Source organism: Dasypus novemcinctus, chromosome 1 (assembly GCF_030445035.2).
Source record: "Dasypus novemcinctus isolate mDasNov1 chromosome 1, mDasNov1.1.hap2, whole genome shotgun sequence".
Taxonomy (NCBI): domain Eukaryota; kingdom Metazoa; phylum Chordata; class Mammalia; order Cingulata; family Dasypodidae; genus Dasypus; species Dasypus novemcinctus.
Window position 1 is genome coordinate 102,014,732 of NC_080673.1, and position 19,324 is coordinate 102,034,055.

General features: G+C 36.7%; 1 protein-coding gene across 1 annotated transcript in view; it reads left to right on the plus strand.

The window, feature by feature from the left end:
- The window catches only part of LOC101426418 (all-trans-retinol dehydrogenase [NAD(+)] ADH1B-like), a 177,670-nt gene that overhangs the window by 130,622 nt on the left and 27,724 nt on the right, over positions 1-19,324 (plus strand). The gene's annotated exons all lie outside the window — the stretch shown is intronic.

Below are 19,324 nucleotides of genomic sequence, written 5' to 3' on the forward strand. Positions count from 1 at the left end.
AGTGTTTGTCTTTCACTAGCCAGATGATTCTAATCTCTGGGTTGTAAGGGCTTTAGAAGCCATATGGCGTGACAATCCCTCCCATCTGGTGTTGACTTTTCTTCATTGTGGTTTGTCAAGGAATTATGTCATCTCTCCTATGACATCTCCAAGCCTGGGAAATTCTCACTGTGAGAACAAATGTGCTTTATTACAGAACTGCTGCTGGACAAGGGAACCTGTTTATCTTGTCAGGCTGATCTCTGCCTCCTTCTAACTCCTAGGGTACCTTGTATGCCCCAAAGTACAGATCTGACCATTTATCCTCCTTCCAGCACGTCTTCAGATAGCTGGTGATGGCTGCTAGCTGTCTTTGTTCATGTCCATTCCAAGCCCCTCTCTCTCCAGGGAAAATAACCCAGTTTCTTCATGAATTCTTGACCCTACTTAGAGACAGCAGGACACAAAGACCACAAAACAACCCAGCACTGCCTTTGGATGTCTAGCAAGACTATATCTTGTGAGGCCTCCTCAGTCTGAAATGAAAAATTCATCTAGAAATGAGCAGAATGTCCAGGAATTTGAGTTTAAAATATTTACATTAGGTTTAAAAGTTTTGATCATCACACATTATAATGTTTTTCTACTGTTAAGAGGAATTTTGTCTTCACATTTTCTATTTTCTTCATTAAAAACTTAACCTTATGTTTAGTCTTAAATTCTTCCTCTGTAAAATAGAGGTGATAGTAACGAATTGTGGGTCTGTTAGGCAGTATATCTGTGAAGTGGTTTGCAGAGAGCTTGATTCAGAGCAAGAACTTTATGTATGGTAGTAAAGATGATAATCTGCAGAAATGTTATTTGTGCTCCCCTTCACCTCCCCTGGCTCCTCTTATCTCTACCACCTTCCCTTTCTCTCTGTAGAGCCAGAGCTCACTCTTTCTTAAAGTCCCTCTAGCTTTCTATCCAAAGATTGCAGCAAGTATCTACCACTCCTATTTGAGTTTCCACCATGGAGTTAGCATCAGAATTGTCATGGTCTCAAATTGTTTCATATTTTAAAATTTATTAAAAAAATTTGCTTCAACTCTTGCCTGTCCACCATCCCCAAACACACACACATAGTCTTCTCTCACTAAACATTTGAATAATCCTGTTAAAATATGTTAGATCCTTCCCCTGATCAAAACCTTCTTGTAGCTTTCTATCTCACTTAGAATAAAAGTTGAAATCTTCTCAATAGCAGCACTCAAATAACCTTATTTGGCATTACTTCTCTGACTTTGTCTGCTTTCAATATTCCCTCTTCACTGTGCCCCACCCACACTGGTCTTCTTGCTAACCCTCGAGCCTGTCAGGCAGTCTCCTACACTTTGCTATACACTTCGCCTGGACTCATCTATGGCTCTATGTCTCATTTTCTCAACTCCATCAAGTCCATGTTGAAACAGCATATTCTAAGTGAGGCCTTCCTTGATGACCCTCTTTGAAATTACATATACATCCTCTCCCAGGAAACTGTGCTCCTTCCCCGTTTTACTTTCCTTCTTAGAATTTATCATGGATTGGCTTACCATGTAATTTACTTATTTATTTTGTTTAGAATGTAATTACACAAATGCAGGAATTTTTCCTAGAACAATGCCCAGTACCTATTACATACACTATTTGTTCATCTAGAATGAACTTACTATGGGAAACAAAGTATAAGGTGGGAAGACTGTGAGTTTGGGCATTCAAATTGCTATTCTATCACTAATTGTGTTATTTTGCCAAACTGCTATGACAAATACTACACAATGGGTTGGGTTAATAACAGGAATTTTTGGTGTATAGTTTCAGAGGCTAGGAATCCACAATTAAGGTGTTGGCAAGACAGTGCTTTCTTCCTGAAGTCTGCAGCATTCCGATGTGGCTTGCTGCAATCCTCTGAGTTCTTTGGCTTGCATCTCTGCCCTTTGCCACATAGAAATCTCATTCTTTGTGTCTATTCTTCTGGTTTCCACTGACATCTTGCTTCTTTGTTTTATTATGCCCAAATTTCATCTACTTATAAAAGATTCCATTAACATCTACCAAGGCCCACCCCAATTCATTTGAATCAAGGGGCTATACCTAACTAAAAATAACATTTTCTAAATGCACTATTTACACATGAGTTTACACCTACAGGAATGAGCAGGAATGAGAATTAAGATAAAAAAACATGTCTTTGTTGGGATACATAATTCAGCCTATCACAACAATTTTTGGAAGAGTTACTTAATGTCTCTCAGCTTCAGTTCCTTCTGTGTAGTAAAACAGCATAGTAATAACTACTTTGTAGCATTTTTGTGGTAATCTATTGAGATAGTGAGGTCTCCCCAGTTGCGAGTGAAAATCCATTCTCAGGCTCTGTTTACCAAATCTCCATGAATTGTTGGCATACCCTCACACTGCAGACCCTTGTTTCCTGTGCAGTTGGGGGTTGGGATATACACTGCTCAAGACTCATGTCATCAGAACACAGCAGTCCCAAAGGAAAGAGAACTTCCCTTTCTAAGAAGCTTTGTTTAAAAATCAAAGAGGAACTCAAGCAACCTTGTCTTGGGTCATGTGTCTATTTCTTGAGCAGATATCTTTGGCTGGAAGGATGTGATTGATGACTGGCCAGGTCTGAGTCATAGGCTCAAGCCCATGCCCAGGATGTTGCAGAGGCAGCTCCATTAGAAAACATGGCATCAGGGAAGAGTAATTTCCCAAATGAAGGCTGTTTAATTTAAAAAGAAGGAATAATGGAAGTCTCCAGATTCAATAATAACAGACTTATGACAAATTGTGACTTTAACTTAGTGAATGCAAGGAAGGACAAACAACCTAACAATGAACAGACTAGGAAGGCACTTGAACCTCAGCAACAGATGAAGCCAGGAACTGACCTTAGACTCAGAGCAGTCTCCCTGTTTATTGTTTCTATCTGCTTCTTTGTGTGAATGGGCTTGTTTTTCCTTCACAGGGCACTGGCTTCCTCCATAAGTCATGAGGAATAGTGGGGGTTAATACCATTCCCACCAATGATCCACACCCTCCTCATAAATGGCACCGTAACTACTATAATGCTTCATGTGTTGCCTTGGCATCCATCTTACTTTGGCTAAGCCATTTGCCTCAACTCTGAAAAGAGGGCCAGTTAATAAGCAGCTTTCCAGCCTTGGGGCATAAACTCTTCCAGAGCCCAATCCCACATTTGTGGACACCACACACATCACTTACACACGTCACCCAAATCACACAGCTGGCCCCGAATAGTAAGATAACCAGCACTACTACCCTTGGACATGGGTCCCTTTCTCTATTCGCATGTGCTTGCTTTAAACTAACCAGCCCTTGAATCCAGTGGGATATCTATTAACCTCCACCCTTAGACCACAATAAAGGAAAAAGGCCATGGGTCCCTCTGACTTTGCTTATGTGCTCCATCTGCTGGTTGAGCCATCGGAGCTGAACATGGCATGACTCTTTCTCTGGGACTTTTAAGTAATTATTTTTCCTCATGTATTGTGGCCTTGGTTTCCCATTGTGTTATACCTAACTTCCATCTGGACCCAAATTTATAACCCAACTTAACTAATGGATACAAAAGCAGGGGATTTAGGTGACTCTAAGATGCAGAAGACTTTGACGTGTGTGATTTCCATCTGCTCCTTCTGCCTCTTTTCTCCATCTCTTGAGTTGCCCATTTCCTATGTCTTAGCCTGCCTAGGTAGGTGCCTATATAATCTGTTGTCCACACTGATACAAATTTAAAAATGAAAAACAGCATTATTAATAATTATGTTGAGACAAAAGTTCAAAGCTACTAGCATGCTTAGAAATTGAGAACATATAAGATTTTCCCTCTCTCAATTCCATCTATTTAAGAGCTGCTCTTAGAATGTGTCTTATATTAGTCATGTATGTCTCTGCACTAATCAAACTGCTTTCTCTCCCAGAGAAGTTTTAAACATTAGCTTATTTGGAAAAAGAAATGAATTCCTTTCTTTTGTAACAGAGGTAGGGAAGATTGATTTTGTTATGTTTAATTTTATGATATTTTAAAAGAACACTTTATGATTCAATGTATTTAATCAAATTCGTCCTTTACTGCAGCCTGGACATTTTAAGTTTGCTCTGTTATAGGACTGTGAATATAGTTGACTACAGGAAGATAAAGTTAATCTGGTGACCGTAAGAGAAGTAACCAAGTAAGATTTCCCTGGATTAACCTCACAAGGTGTATGTTGGCTTTTTTCCCCCCTTCCCCACCCCCACCCTTGCCCTGCTATTTTTGCTGTCTGTGTCCATTTGCTGTGTGATCTTCTGTATCTATTTCTCTTTTTATCTTCTTGTCTTTCTCCTCTAGGATTCAGAGGGATTTGATCCTGGGGGCCTCTAATGTGGAGAGATGTTCCCTGACAATTGGTCTCAGCTGCGCTTTACTTAGACTCTCCTTTTTGTCACTTTTGTTGCATCATCATCATGTTGCATGACTCACTTACATGGGCACCTGCTCACCACATAGGCACTCATGTGGGCACTTGGCTCACCTTGTGCACACTGGCTCACTGCGCAGGAACGCAGCTTTGTCATCTTCTTTTTTCACCAGTAGGTCCTAGGGGTAGAACCTATGTCCTCCCATATGGTAGGTAGAGGCCTTATCACTTGAGCCACATCCACTTCCCTGTATGCAGGCTTTTTGAAAAGTTTTCTGGATTAAAATGTTCATAAAATGAAATACACATATTTAAAGTATACAATTAGATAAGTTTTGACATACATACTTTATAATCAAGAATATAAATATATCCATTACCTCCATAAGATTTCCTTGTGCCCTTTAATAATCCTCCTTTCCCCACCTTGTTTTTTGCACCCCAACATAACCACTGGTCTTGTTTTTGTCACTACAGTTTCCTTTTACTTCATGTGGTTCCTTTATTATTTTCTTATACTATGAGCCTGATGGCGCTGAAGTTTTCCAGTCTTTTTATGCTGAAAATAGTCTTTATTTTGCTGATGTTTTGAAAGATGTTCTCACTGGTTATAGAATTCTAGATTGACAGGTTTTTTTTTTTCAGTGCTTATCACTACTATTGAATAATGTGCTTATGATGTGCCCTGGGTATAATATTCTCCATGTTTCTTGTGCTTTGGGCTCACTGAGCTTCTTGGATCGATGGGTTAGCAGTTTTCATTAAATATGGAAAACTTTCAGTCATTATTTCCATTGTTTCTTCAAATATATTTTCTTTACATTCCCCTGTTATTTCCAACACATTTATCATGCCTCTTGAAGTTGTCCACTGCTTACCAATGATTTCTCTAATTTTTGTGTGTTTAATTTTGCATACTTTCTATTGTTTTAAGTTCACCAATATTTTCAGGTCTTATACTTCTTTTCCTTGAACTCAACTCATCATACTCTGTATGATATTTATGTAGTCATCCTGATTTTTGCCCAAAAAAGAGGCCTAAAACATAAATTGAATGAATGAATAATATTGTCATCACCTATTCTTTTATTTTTAAGCTTCATTTTGTTTCAGCAGTGTCTGGGGTTTTGTTAACTCACTTTCAGATCTCTTGAGAAGTGTCTCAATTTTGTCTTCTATATTTTAGGTGTTTTGTAGTTTTTCTTTTTTTCAGTATTGTACCTATAATTTATTTATATAAATTTCCCCTTTACTTGGGTTCACTTGGATCTTAGCCTTCACCTTAGCTACTGGATTAAAGTATCCATTTCATGTAGGACATATCATTAATGCCTTTGGTTAAGACCAATTACAGCATTACTTTCTAAAATTTTAATGTGTTTCTTAATTAAAGTTATTCTGTCTTATATTTAGGGGCATTGTTCTCTTCTCTTATGCTGAAGTATCATTTTAAAATCCCAATTTCAGTTTTTCTTTGTTTACTTTTTCTTAAATGACATCTATCCAGATGTCATTTGTCAAAAATAGGACGAGAGGAACAGCCCTTCTTTCACATTCTATATACTGAGAAGTTCCTCTTGCAGTTAAAGCTGAAGATTAATTTATATGCACAGCTTAAACTTTTTATTTTGAAATATTCAAACTTATAGGAAGATTGCAAAAATAGTACAGACCTCATACAGAGAACTCCAACATATCCCCCTCCCAGATACATGAATCCATCAATTTTAAGTTTGCTACATTTGCTGTGTCATTCTATCCACCTATCTATCCATCTAGCTAGTTACCTAGAGAGCTGTCATATAGCTGGAAAACTGGCAATTTTCCAAACATTTGAGAGTAGATTGTGCATATCATGTTAGTTGAACACATAGTATTTTCATGTGTATTTCCTAAGAACAAGAATATTCATCTTGTGACCACTTTAAGTACAGTTATTAAGATCAAGAACTTGAACTTTGATATAAATATGGCAGTCTATATTCTAATTTTTCATAGGTTCCAATAATGTCCCTTTGAGCATTTTCTCTTCCACTACTATATTTACACCAGGATCATGTATTGCATTTAATTATGACTGTTTCTTTACTTCCTCTTTCTTTTTTTAATTATAGAAACATATGTAGAACATAAACTTTGCCATCTCAATCTCTGTCAAGCATACATTCCAGCAGGATTAATCACATACTCTGTGTTGGGCTACCCTCATCACCATGGGTAATAGTCAGGGTATTCTAGGGAAATAGAACCAATAGGAGATACCAGTCTATAGAATGAGATTTTTATAAGAATCATCTCACTTGACTGTGGGGATGGAAAAGTCCAAATTCAATAGGGCACGCCCCAATCTAGGAACTCTGATGAAAATTTTTAATGAATTTTCCAGGAAAATGTGACTGGCTGAAGAAGAAGACAGAAATTCTATCTTCTTATGGCTGAAATAATTACTTTTCCTTTTACAACCTTCAACTGATTGGAGGAAATTTCTCTTCTTGTTGAAGTTAATCCCCTCAGTTGATTGTTGATGTAATCAGTCATAGATGCAATCAACTTACTGATTATTTAAGTCCATTGAATATCCTCACTTAACAATCAAGACAGGCTTGCTTGACTGATAACCAGACACCAAAACGTGGCCTAGTAGACACATGAACTTAATCTTTGAAGTCCACCCCTTGTCAACTTGGCATCCACACATATCTCAAACCATACTTAATCTCTAAATAAAAATAAGTTATATTTTCACCTAACAATACTCAACTGTCCTGCATACAACTGGAAATGCACTAATTCTCTGCGGAACAGGGTGAAAGTACTTGGGTAAAATTCACTCTTAAACTTGATATCTTATAACTTAAATACTATGATATGAAGCTAATACAACTTATGCCATATAAGAGGATAAGACAAGGAAGAAAACAAAGATATTTTCTCTATGTACATATACAAGTATACTAATAACAAAACAAGGGAGAAATACTCATAGCCATTATAGTTCTCCTTTCTGTAACTGGTCACATGGTTGTACTTCATATTCCATTACCCATTCCACATTACCTTTATTTTGAGCAAGTGTCTCAGTTGGCTCATTTATTCTTTGCCTGGTGGGTTGACCCAAACTTTCATCCTTAAAGTTTCTGGACCACTGGTAGTCCTGCCTGGATTGGATTGTTGCAGTTTTCCATTGACTTTAGTCATAGGGCATGGTAGTACTAAGAGATGCCCTAGAGGATCTCCAATATTCCAGGCAAACTCTTCTTTATCCCCATTGGGTAATTGCAGTCTTATTTCTTCTTGACAGTCAAGCTCAATCAACCCAGACAGTATAGTCATTCTCTTCTTTGTCTGTCGATTCAGAGGCATAAGGAGCCAAGTGGTCAGGCAGCAGTCTTAAATTCAAGTTCAATGGAATCACTGCTGTGTCTCCTGTTGGAAACACTCATCCATTTAGAATTAAGACTTATGGACAAGCAGAGCTTAAGGTTGCAGGGATAGGAAGCAAAAATTTTTCTAGTGGACCACTAAAGGTAATAGTGAGTGGTGCCACTTCCATTTCCACCCCTTTATTCCTGTACTCATGAATCCTAACTATTGGAGAAACAGCACCATAGAATGGATGCTGATTTAGAGCATACACAGCCTCCTGGAGAACATTGCCCCAACCCTGCAAGGTATTGATACCTAATCGGCATTGTAATTGAGTATTCAAAAGATTATTCCACACTTCTACCAATTCAGCTGCTTCAGGATGATTGTGAACATATTTAGGCCAGTGAATTCTATGAGTATATGCCAATTCCTATCCTTCATTTGCTGTAAAGTGGGTTCACTTATCAGAAGCAATACTGTATGGAATTCCATAATGGTGGAAAAAGCATTCTGTGAGTCCATGAATGATAGTTTTGCCAGAATCATTGTATGCAGAAAAGGCAAACTCATATCCAGAATATGTGTCTATTCCAATTAGAACAAAATACTGCCCCTTCCATGATGGAAGTGGTCCAATGTAATCAAACTGCCACTAGGGAGCAGGCTGATCACTTTGGGGAATGGTGCCATATCAGGGTCTGAGTGTTGGTCTATGCTGCTAGCAGACTGGGCACTCACTCAGCAGTGGTTGTAGGCAGTTCAGCCTTGGTGAGTGGAAGTCCATGTTACTAAGATTATGCTTAACCTCCATAACTACCACTATGGCCACTTTGTACATGAGCCCATTGGGCAATGTTAGGAATGGCTGGGGAAGAGGCTGACTGCTATCCAAGAATGAATCATCCTATCCACTTAATTATTAAGATATTCCTCTTCTGAAATCACCCTCTGGTGAGCACTCATATGGAACACAATTATTGTCATGTTATTTGCCCACTCGATTTTTATATTTTCTTTGGTGAAAGAATATTGAAATGTGTTGCTCATATTTTAATTGGGTTGCCCTTTGTTTTCAATCATAGGAGATCTTTATATATTACTGATATTAGGCACTTAACAGACATGGTTTCTGAATATTTTATCCTATTCTGTAGGTTTTTGCACTTTCTTGATAATGCCCTTAGCGGGCATTTATTATGATAAAGTGGCTCATACATTTTGTGTAAATTCTAAGAATCCACTGCCTTACATGAGGTCGTGCATAATTTACCTATGTTTTCCTCAAATAATTTAATAATTTTAGCTCTTACATTTAAGTTGTTGAACCTTTTTTAGTATATGGTGTGAGGTAGGGGTACACTTTCACTCTTTTGCATGTGGCTATCCAGTTTCCCTAGAACCATTTGTTGAAGAGTCTATTCTTTCCCAATTGCGTGATCTTGGCAGTCTTGTCAAAAGTCAATTGGCTATGGGTATGAGGATTTATTTTGCATTCTCAATCCTATTGTGTTGGTCTATATGACTATGTGCCAGTATTGCACTGTTCTGAATATTGTAGATTTGTGGTAAGTTTTGTCATCAGGAGGTATGAGCCCTTCAAATTTATTCTTCTTTTCTTGATATTTTTTGCTGAATAGAGTCCAAGTACATTTTGCATTGGTTAGTATTACATTTATTATGCAGTGTGCATTTCTTACTTGATATGTGTGTGTGTGTGTGTGTATTTCACATGGGACTAGACCTTTTCATCAACTGTCCCAAAACTCTAACTGTATCCATCATTGCAACCCTTTTCCTTAAGTTTCTAAGCATCTCAGGATTTTCATCATACCCCATTTGCACCACATATTAAATTCTAAGATAAACCTAGGTAGAGGAAAGGAGTCATTTATGTTGCAGTATCTGATTGGTGAGAGTAGAATAATTCCAGTGGACAAAGACAGTAATTCATAGACAGTTCAAGACTGGCCAAATTTCTCAATGGTTTTTAGAACCCAGACCTGAAAAAGGCACAGAAGAGAAATAAAATAAAATATTTCCATACTTTCTTGGCCTTATCATGTTCCAGTCTGGTCAAAAGCTGAAGTACATTGTATGACTAAAAGAATGTGTTTCTAGTACAGATGGAAAAATCTATTCTAATTCTGACCTATCAATTTGTACTGTAAAGTCAACATTTTTCAGTCATTGTTTGTTTTTTTGGGTCAGGGTGTAGCAGGCATAGCTAGTCTCTTATTAGGTTAATCCCGTAATTGGCAATAAGGATGCAGTAACCTACAGAAATAAGAAACCCACGATCAGGCTCCCATATTAATGAAATATACTGGAATATGTAGTTTTCATTCCAGTTCTTTCACTAACTGTATGACCTGAAAAAACTGTGTAATCTCAGAGGACTCTGTTTTTAGCATATGAAAAATGAAGAACTTACAGTTTCATCCAAGAGCAGAATTTTTGTAACAAAATCTAGAGTGCAATAGGACTGTGTTTATTTTTTTCTATTAAATTTTCAAGTACAAAAGGACTTATAGAACAGAGATTCTCAAATTTCAGAAGGCAAAACACTTAGAATTCATGATATTCCTTGTAGAATATCATGTAATGCTGACAATAAATTCAGAATAACTAATTATATATTCTGATCTTACAGAATATGCATGAGAAAGCTAGTGTCAAACCTTTAAGTTAAATTTATGGTAGAATGAAAAAATTTTTTGATTAATTTTTTTCCTAATATTACTTTCATGTTCTATACAATAAGCTTATACATGTATTCTTTTCTTTTTTTTTTTCTCTCCCTCCCTCCCTGCCTTGCTGTTTTTGCTGTCTGTCTCCATTCTCTGTGTGATCCTCTGTGTGTATTTCTCTTTTTGTTTTCTCCTCTAGGATTCACTGGGATTCAATCCTGGGGACCTCCAATGTGGAGAGAGTTTCCTTGTCACTTGCACCACCTCAGTTCCTGGTTTCTGTTGCATCTCACTTTGACTCTCCCCTTTGTCTCTCTTTTGTTGCATCATCATCTTGCTATATGTCTTGCTGTGTGGGCACTGGCTTGCTGCACAGGCACACTTTTACCAGGAGGCCTTAGGGATTGAAGCTGGGTCCCCCCATATGATAGACTGAAGCCTGATCCCTTAAGCCACATCTGCTTCCCATATTCATACTGATTTTATGACTAAATTTTACTGATTTTTTTTTCATATTTTTGAGGAAATTGTTTTATATGAAGTTAAAAAACATACTCTGATTTTAAATTTTGCTGATTATTCCAACCAGGTAAAAATATGAATGTGAAGAAAGAAGTAAGTTCTGATTAAATGGCTTGGTTACTGTGTGATCCCAAGCCACTTTTCATTCACTACATGGTGTTACAAGTAGTTTTTAATTCCATGAACGCAAGATCAAGTATTTTTCTTTTCTCTTCTTTTCCTTCCTTCCTTCCTTCCCTCCTTCCTTCCTCCCTTCCTTCCCTCCTTCCTTCCTCCCTTCCTCACTTCCTTCCTCCCTTCCTTCCTCACTTCTTCTGTCTTTCTCTCTCACTCTCTCTTTTGCAAGAAATTTTGAAATGAAGTTCAAATTTGCAGTGTCATTCCACTTGGAACACAGCCACATGGAATGAGTAGTAATTTTTTCTTTTCTTTGGCCATCAGTGGAAACAAGGTGAACATGCAGGGGAAGTCACCAATGGTTTTGTGCTTTTATTCATGTATATACATGTCTACAAGAGCTTGTCTACTAAGGACCAGGAGTTTTTCATTTATTTTTCACATGGAAATCCTGCATTTATGTCATCACTGGCAATCATTCAGTAAAGAATCTGATGTTCATATAGCATGATGTATTCCAAAGTGACGATGCATGTCCAGAAGAAGGATAACCTGATATTTCCATTCAATAACCATGCTCTTCAGCTCTGCCAAAAAAAAAAAAAAAAAGGAGTTTTGACAGACATTGGAGTTTTCCACCTTCTACCCAGTTCCAATGCTGGTCTTTCCATATGACTAGTGGCCATTGAAATACAAATTAGGATTGTTTTTATTCATTCCTGATATTTAAAATGGATTTTCAAGTAAAGTAATAAACTTAAAAGTCATGCTTTGCAGGGAAGAGAATTTTTTAAGTTCCTTTAGTTTCATTTTTAAAATCTTGGACGTGACTCAGATTTCTCACACAATGGTCAATTCTGTACCCCTTCTGCCCATGACACAATGGATTTTTGCTCCATGACAATAGGAGGTATATGTTAGCTCCTGTGGTACTAGGGAATTGTGAGAAGGAATATGGAAAGGGAGAATTAGAAGGAAAAATCAGTCAGATCTAGGTATCCTGACTTCTCTCTGGGCTTCTGCTCATGATGTAGTGTTAGGAAAGAGAGAACATACTTTGAGAAAAAGGGTGTTCTGCACTTTTTAATTCTCTGCAAAGAGTTCAACCAGAGGCTTCCTTTCCCAACTTGGATCAGAACCACATCAGAGTTTAATTTGGCAACAGAGTGACACAGATCACCCTTGATTATTTGGTTTTCAGGCCAGTCTTCTGTTTCCACTAAGCTGTTATAGAGGCTAACTATTCTTTTATTTCTTTGTTGTGGCATGGGATAGAAGGGGCTCATTTAATCAGGTGACTTGAGAGCCAGTTGGCAGGCCTGACTTAAGGTTTGGTGAATTGTGAAGGGATTCCCAGACTTGGTTTGAGATGGCCCATTAAAATAGGAGGCCAGGAGGACATAAGGTTTGTTGTAAGAGAAAAGAGGTAAGATAAGCTGCGTAATCAATCAGGCAAGTGACCTGAGCTCTAATCAACCAAAATCAACCAGACCACAAGTCTTACCAGGTAACGCTCTCAGCTGCTAATGCATTAGGCCAGTAGCACTCAGGAAGACAGTGGCATAATCCTGAAGCCTGGAGAAACAGAAAGTATTCTGAAGAGGTGAGGAGCTCATATAATTCCATGTCAGGAGGTCTTACAATCTTCTTTTCCCAAGATGTACTGGGAATACATTGGGGAGAAAGGTAGATTTGGGGAGAAACTGAGTATTTCTTTTCTCCTAAAGATAAAGAGAACAACTGAAAGAGTTATTTAAGTGATTGCAATGGTCTGACTTAGACTCTAAATAAGATTAGAAGTACTTTTTTCCTTTACTTGATAGAGAGTGGTCATGGAACAGATGAAGATTTTTGAAACAGTTTAAAAAACATGTTTTGACTGCACAATCTTGATGTAGTGTGCATATATTTTCAACCTCCTTAAAAATGGTTATTGAGTAAATGAATGAATGAATTAATGAATGAACCAAATAAGACAGAAGAAACAATATAAACAAGATGCTTGAAGTGAATTATCTCTTTCCTAGCAGGGGAAATACTAAAACCTGGCCATTAATCTAGTACTAAGTTTTGGTTTCTCCTGAAGCACTAGTTCCAATAAGGATAAGCCTGAGTAAAAAGTGTAGAGTAGATGAAATTAGTTCTCCCAGGACTCGGCATTCTACTAAGCTACCTGATTAATTCTGTTTTTAAACCATAAGAAATACTTTGTTCTCAGAAAAAGTCTGATACTAAAAATAATTTAAGGTGCATTTAATAAGAAAATTCCTCTCATAAGCTGAATTAGAATGCATAAAATCAATATATGAAAACCACCTAATATTTAAATATTAATTTTATTAGGAATTATTATTATAAAACCCGAATTAAGTATGCCTTGAAAATTTTAGCAGTGTGATTGTGCTGAAGTACTTCCAGTTTTATTTGTATATAATTTTCTGTGCAATACTCTATTAAAGCTATTGCTTTAATCAAATTAGTGTTTGTTGAGATTAATGATTACATATGTTGTGGTGGTTTGAAGCTGTGTGCATCCCAGAAAAGTACATTCTTAAAGTTAATCCATTCCTGTGGGTGTGGACCCATCCTAAGTATCTTTTGTTGAGTAGGATCTTAACTTAAGATGTGACTCACCTCATTTAGGGATGGTCTTAATCCTCTTACTGGAAGGTTGTTTTTTTTTTAATAACAGAATGTAATTCAGACAAATACAGAGAAACCCAGGGAAACAAGAGGCTGAAAACAATGAAACCTGGAAGCAAAGGGAAATACCACCATATGTCACCATGTGCCTTGCCCTGTGACAAAGAAGTACAGAATTGTCAGCAGCCAGCCTTCAGGAAGAAAGCATCTCTTTGGTAATGCCTTGATTTGGATAATTTTATGACCTCAAAACCCCAAGCCTATACGCTAATAAATTGTCATTTTAAAAGTCTACCCATTTTGTGGTATCTATTTTCAGCACAAGGCAAACTAAAACATATGTGGACTTGTTTATTTGGACTCAGGATCCAGAAGACATTCAGTATGCTGTAAATAGAGTAATAAAAAAACCACAAATTTTTTATTTTCCCAAATGCATGCTAAGTAGAAATTTAAAATCATTGTTTCCAGAGTTGTGTAAACAGCCCAGGCAATCTCTTTTTTACTATGTCAAAAAATATCTAAGAAGTGATTTTTAATCAAAGAAACCAAGAAATACATGACATACTTATTCAAGAAAATATGAGGTCAAACTTATGTGAACATTATGTTGAAGGTCTACCACTCACCTAGAAATCCAGGAATTGAGATTATCATGGCAGTGTCCAATTGCCTTAAAATGGATCACTACAGTATCAAAACAAAATTAATATTAGTTTACTCTAATGTCAAAAATACATATCATCTTGTGATTCCTTGTCTGGGATCTGAGCTGCAAGGACGATAAGGGGAGAGATGGTAGAAAATGTACTATTCAAGGTTCTACAGATACAGAACTGACAAGATATATGTAGAGATATATATATCTCCTGTATATGTATCCTTCATACACACACACATATATATTTACAGACACACACACACACACATATATATATATACACACACACATATATGTAAATGCTAAGAGATTTATTACAGGAATTGGCTCACACAACCATAGTGATTGGCAAGTCCAGATTTCATATGACAGGTCATGATTGGAAACTCGATGAAGATGAAGCTGAATTCCCTGAGAGAACTAGGCAGGTTGAAGTTCTTCTTTCTGACTGTTGACATCATCAGTTTTTGATTTTGAGCCTCCTACTCATTGGATTTAGAGATTGCTGTCATTGCTTAAGTCAATCTTTTTGTTGATTATAGATGTAATTAGCCATAGATGCAATCAATCGACTAATGTATTAAATGTATGCAATGTCTTCACAATAACAATCAGGCCAGTGCTTACTTGAGCACCAAAACCCAGACAAATCAACACATGATATTAACTATCACAGAAAATAACATCAAGAATAAGTATTTCTCCTGAAACTAAATCTGGGCCTCAGGAAAGCAAAATCTAAAAAAAAGCTGGAGTGAAGCATATTCCTTTATCTATGGAAGAGACTCTAAAGGCATGCCTCCTCTGTCCCCACCAACCCCACCCTGTACCACCACCACTACCAGTTCAAAATAAATGGCAGAAAGCATTAGTAATAGTCATGGGCTATTTACCTGACATGTTACCTTCGTTTCAGTTTGCTAAAAGCTGCTGGAGCAATATACCAGAAAAGAATTGGGATTTATTAACTTATAAGCTTACAGTTCTGAGTCTGGCAAAAATGTCCAAATCAAGGCATCAGATGACGCTTTGTCCCTGAAGGTTGGCTGCAGGCCATCCTGGACTCATGCCATGTGGCAAGGCACAACAGTGGCTCTACCCGTCTCTGCCTTTTCCTCTAGGCTCACTTTCTTCCTGAGCTCAGCTATGGTCAATCAGGCACATGGTGGTGTCCCCTTGTCTCTCCATTCTCCTCTGGCCTCATTGCTTCAGCATATGGCTGCTCTTTCTGTGGCTTATCTTTTGCTCAGATTCTTTGATTTCAACTTTTGGAGACTTCTCTTGTCTCTGTTGCTTTTTTCTGTATCTGTGGCTTTTTACTCCTTTTATAAAGGGCTCCACTAAGAGAATTAAGACCCAGTCTTAGTCACACAATCTAATCAAAGGCCCCTAAATGAGGCAATTTAATTAAAAGGTCCCACTTACAATGTTTTTAAATCCACAGGAATGGATTCGCTTTAAAGACACGGTATTCTGGAGTCTACTCTGCTTCAAATTGTCATACCTTCCTTTATTACTGTACAATTTCTTAAGACCCAGTCTTAGTCACACAATCTAATCAAAGGACCCACCTACAATATTTTTAAATCCACAGGAATGGATTCGCTCTAAAGATATGGTATTCTGGAGTCTACTCTACTTCAGATTGTCATACCTTCCTCTATACAATTTCAAGACATTGACAGCTCAAACAGTATTTTCCATGTCTGAGAAGCTCTGTCCTTTTTTTTTTTAAGGAGATACTAGGGATTAAACCTGGGTCCTCATACACCCACTCCCCATCTATCCCTTTTTGAACTATCATTTTATTCTAATTTAATTTTTTGCATTCAAAAAATATTTATTTAGACTATTATTTAACATGTACTGTGCTATGTCATTTTGTTTTTATATCAACTTAATTATAATCAAATTTTGATACAAAAATCCATCCATTTTAAGTGTATAACTTGATTACTTTTAACCAATTCGTATACCCTTTGTTTTAGTCTGCTAAGGTTGCTGGGAGCCAAATACCGGAAATGGGTTGGCTTTTATAAAGGAAATTTTTTAAGGTAAAAGATTACAGATCCAAAACTGTGAAATGACCACATCAAGGCATCATCAAGATGCTTTCTCACTGAAGGTTGGCTTCTGGCAGATCCTGGACTCCTGCCATGTGGCAAAGCAAAATGAAGGCCAGTCTCTGTCAAGGTCCTGCCTTCTGCTCTAGGCTCACTTTTTCCTTGAGCTCAGTTGTGGGTGATCAGGCACATAATTTGTCTCTCCGTTCTCTCTTTGGGCTTTTCCACTGATTCCAGCCTTCTGCATCTCTTTCCCAATCTCTCAGGGGTTCTCTCTCTTTCCACAGCTTTAGGCAATCAGGAGTCCTTTCTCACATGGCAGGGTAAAAATGGCAGCTCTCTTTCTCTGTGTGTTTCTGCTTTCAGTTCCCCACCTATATAAACCTCTACCAAGAGGTTGGGGACCCAACCTGGGTGAAGCCTCACTAAAGTAGTCTAATCAAAGACTGCACAGGAATAGATCAGTTTAAGAACATAATTTTCTGCAGTTTACAAAAGACTTAACCTGGAACACCCTTATAACTGCTATTACAATCAAGTTATGAAATACTTCCTCAAATGTTCCCTTTTGCCTTTTTGTGTCCAATCCATACACACAGTATATTTATTTAATTCATAAATAGAATCACACCAGTGTGAAGTCTTTTGTGTTTAGCTTCCTTCCTAAAAGTAAAGTATTTGAGATCTATGCATGTTATTATTTTTATCAGTGGGTATTCCCTTTTAATGCTGAAAGTACTCTGTTATACGGGTTTGACACACTTTATCTATTCCCCAAAGGTTGAACTTTTGGCTAGTCTGACAACAGCTAGTCTAAACACTCATGGACAAGTCTTTTTGTGAACATATGCTTTTTTTTCCCTCTGTTTTTTAAAAATGTTACATTTAAAAAATGGAAGAGGTTCCCATATACCCTCCATCCCCCTCACCCCACTTCTCCAACATCAAACCTCTTTCATCATCATGGCACATTCATTGCATTTGATGAATATGTTTTGGAGCACTTCTTCAGACTAACTGTCTAGGAGGAGAATTGCTGTGTCATATGGTAGATAGATTTTGAACATTATAAAAAAAAATGGCCAAAGTTTTCCAGAGTGGTTGTACCATTTTGCATTGTCACTAGCCAAGCATGTGAAATCTAGTCATATCCATGCCACTTGGTATATGATATTCCTTTTTTTAATACTACTGAAAAGATGCTAGCTTCTTTATTTAACATTAGCCTCTTTAACATATTTTTAAATTAGAGAAGTTGAAGGTTTATAGAAAAATCATGTACAAAGTACAGCATTACCATATATCCCCTATTATTAACAATTTGCATTAGTGTAGTATCTTTCTTATAATTGATGAAATACTATTATAATTTTACTAATAACAATAATCCATAGTTTACATTATGGTGTATTTTCCCCCACATACCACCTTATTATTAACACCTTGCATTAGTGTGGTAAATTTGTTATAATTCATGAAAGAACAATTCTATAATTGCACTATTAACTGTATTCCATTGTTTAAATAGATTTCACTGTGTTTAGTCATGTTTTATCTTTTAATTTTTATTCTAGTAACATATATACAACATATTTATTTTTACTAGAAAATAAAATTTCACCTTTTAACCACCCTGGTATATAATTTTTTGCTGTTGATTATATTCACAATGATTTGCTACCATCACCACCATCCATTCCATTTCCAAATATTTACAGTTAATCTAAATGGAAATTCTGTACAAATTAAGCAGTTAACTTCCCATTCCCTACCCCCAACCCAGATACTGGTAACCTGTATTCTAGATTTTAACACTGTGAATTTGCTTATTCTAATTATTTCATATCAGTGAGATCCTACAACATTTTCCCTTTTTTGTCTGGTTTATTTCACTAAGCATAATTTCTTCATGGTTCATCCATGCTGTTGCATAAACCAGAATCTCATTCCTTTTTAATGCTGAATAACATTCCATTGTATGAATATGACATATTTTGTTTATTCATACAATGATTGATGGCTTGCTTCTATCCTTTAGTAATTGTGAATGATTCTGCTGTGAACATCAGTGTGCAAATATTTGTTTGAATCCCTGCTTTCAATTTTTTTGGTATATACCTAGTAGAGGGAATGTCTCGTCATATGATGATTCTATATGTAGCTTTCTGAGGAACTACTAAACTGTGTTTCACCTGGTTGCACCATTTTGCATTGCCACCATCTATGAATGTATGAATGACTGTTCCTATTTCTCCAAATCCTCTCCAACATTTAAAATTTTGTTTTTTTAAAAATAGTAGCCAGTCTAGTGGGTGTGAAATGGTATCTCATTGTGGTTTTGATTTGCATTTCCATAATAGCTAATGATTTTGAACATCTTTTCATGTGCTTTTTAGTCATGTGTATATCCTCTTTGGAGAAACATTAATTCAAGTTTTTTCCCCATTTTTAAATTGGGTTGCTTATCTTTTTGTTTTTGAGTTGTAGGATTTCTTTATATATTCTGGATATTAAACCCTTATTGGTTATATGGTTTACAAATTTTTTTCTCCCACTGATTAAAGTTCTGTTTTCACTTTGTGATAAAGGCCTTTGATACACAAAAGTTTTTAATTTTGAGGGAGTCTCATTTATCTATTTTTTTTTTCCTTTTGTTGCTTATGCTTTGGGTGCAAAGTCTTAGAAACCATTGCCTAACCCAGGATCCTGAAGATGCTTCCCTACATTTCCTTCTAGGACTTTTGTAGCCCTGGTTCTTATATTTAGGTCTGTCATCCATTATGAGTTAATTTTTGATATGATGTAAGGTAGGGATTTTTCTTTATTCTTTTG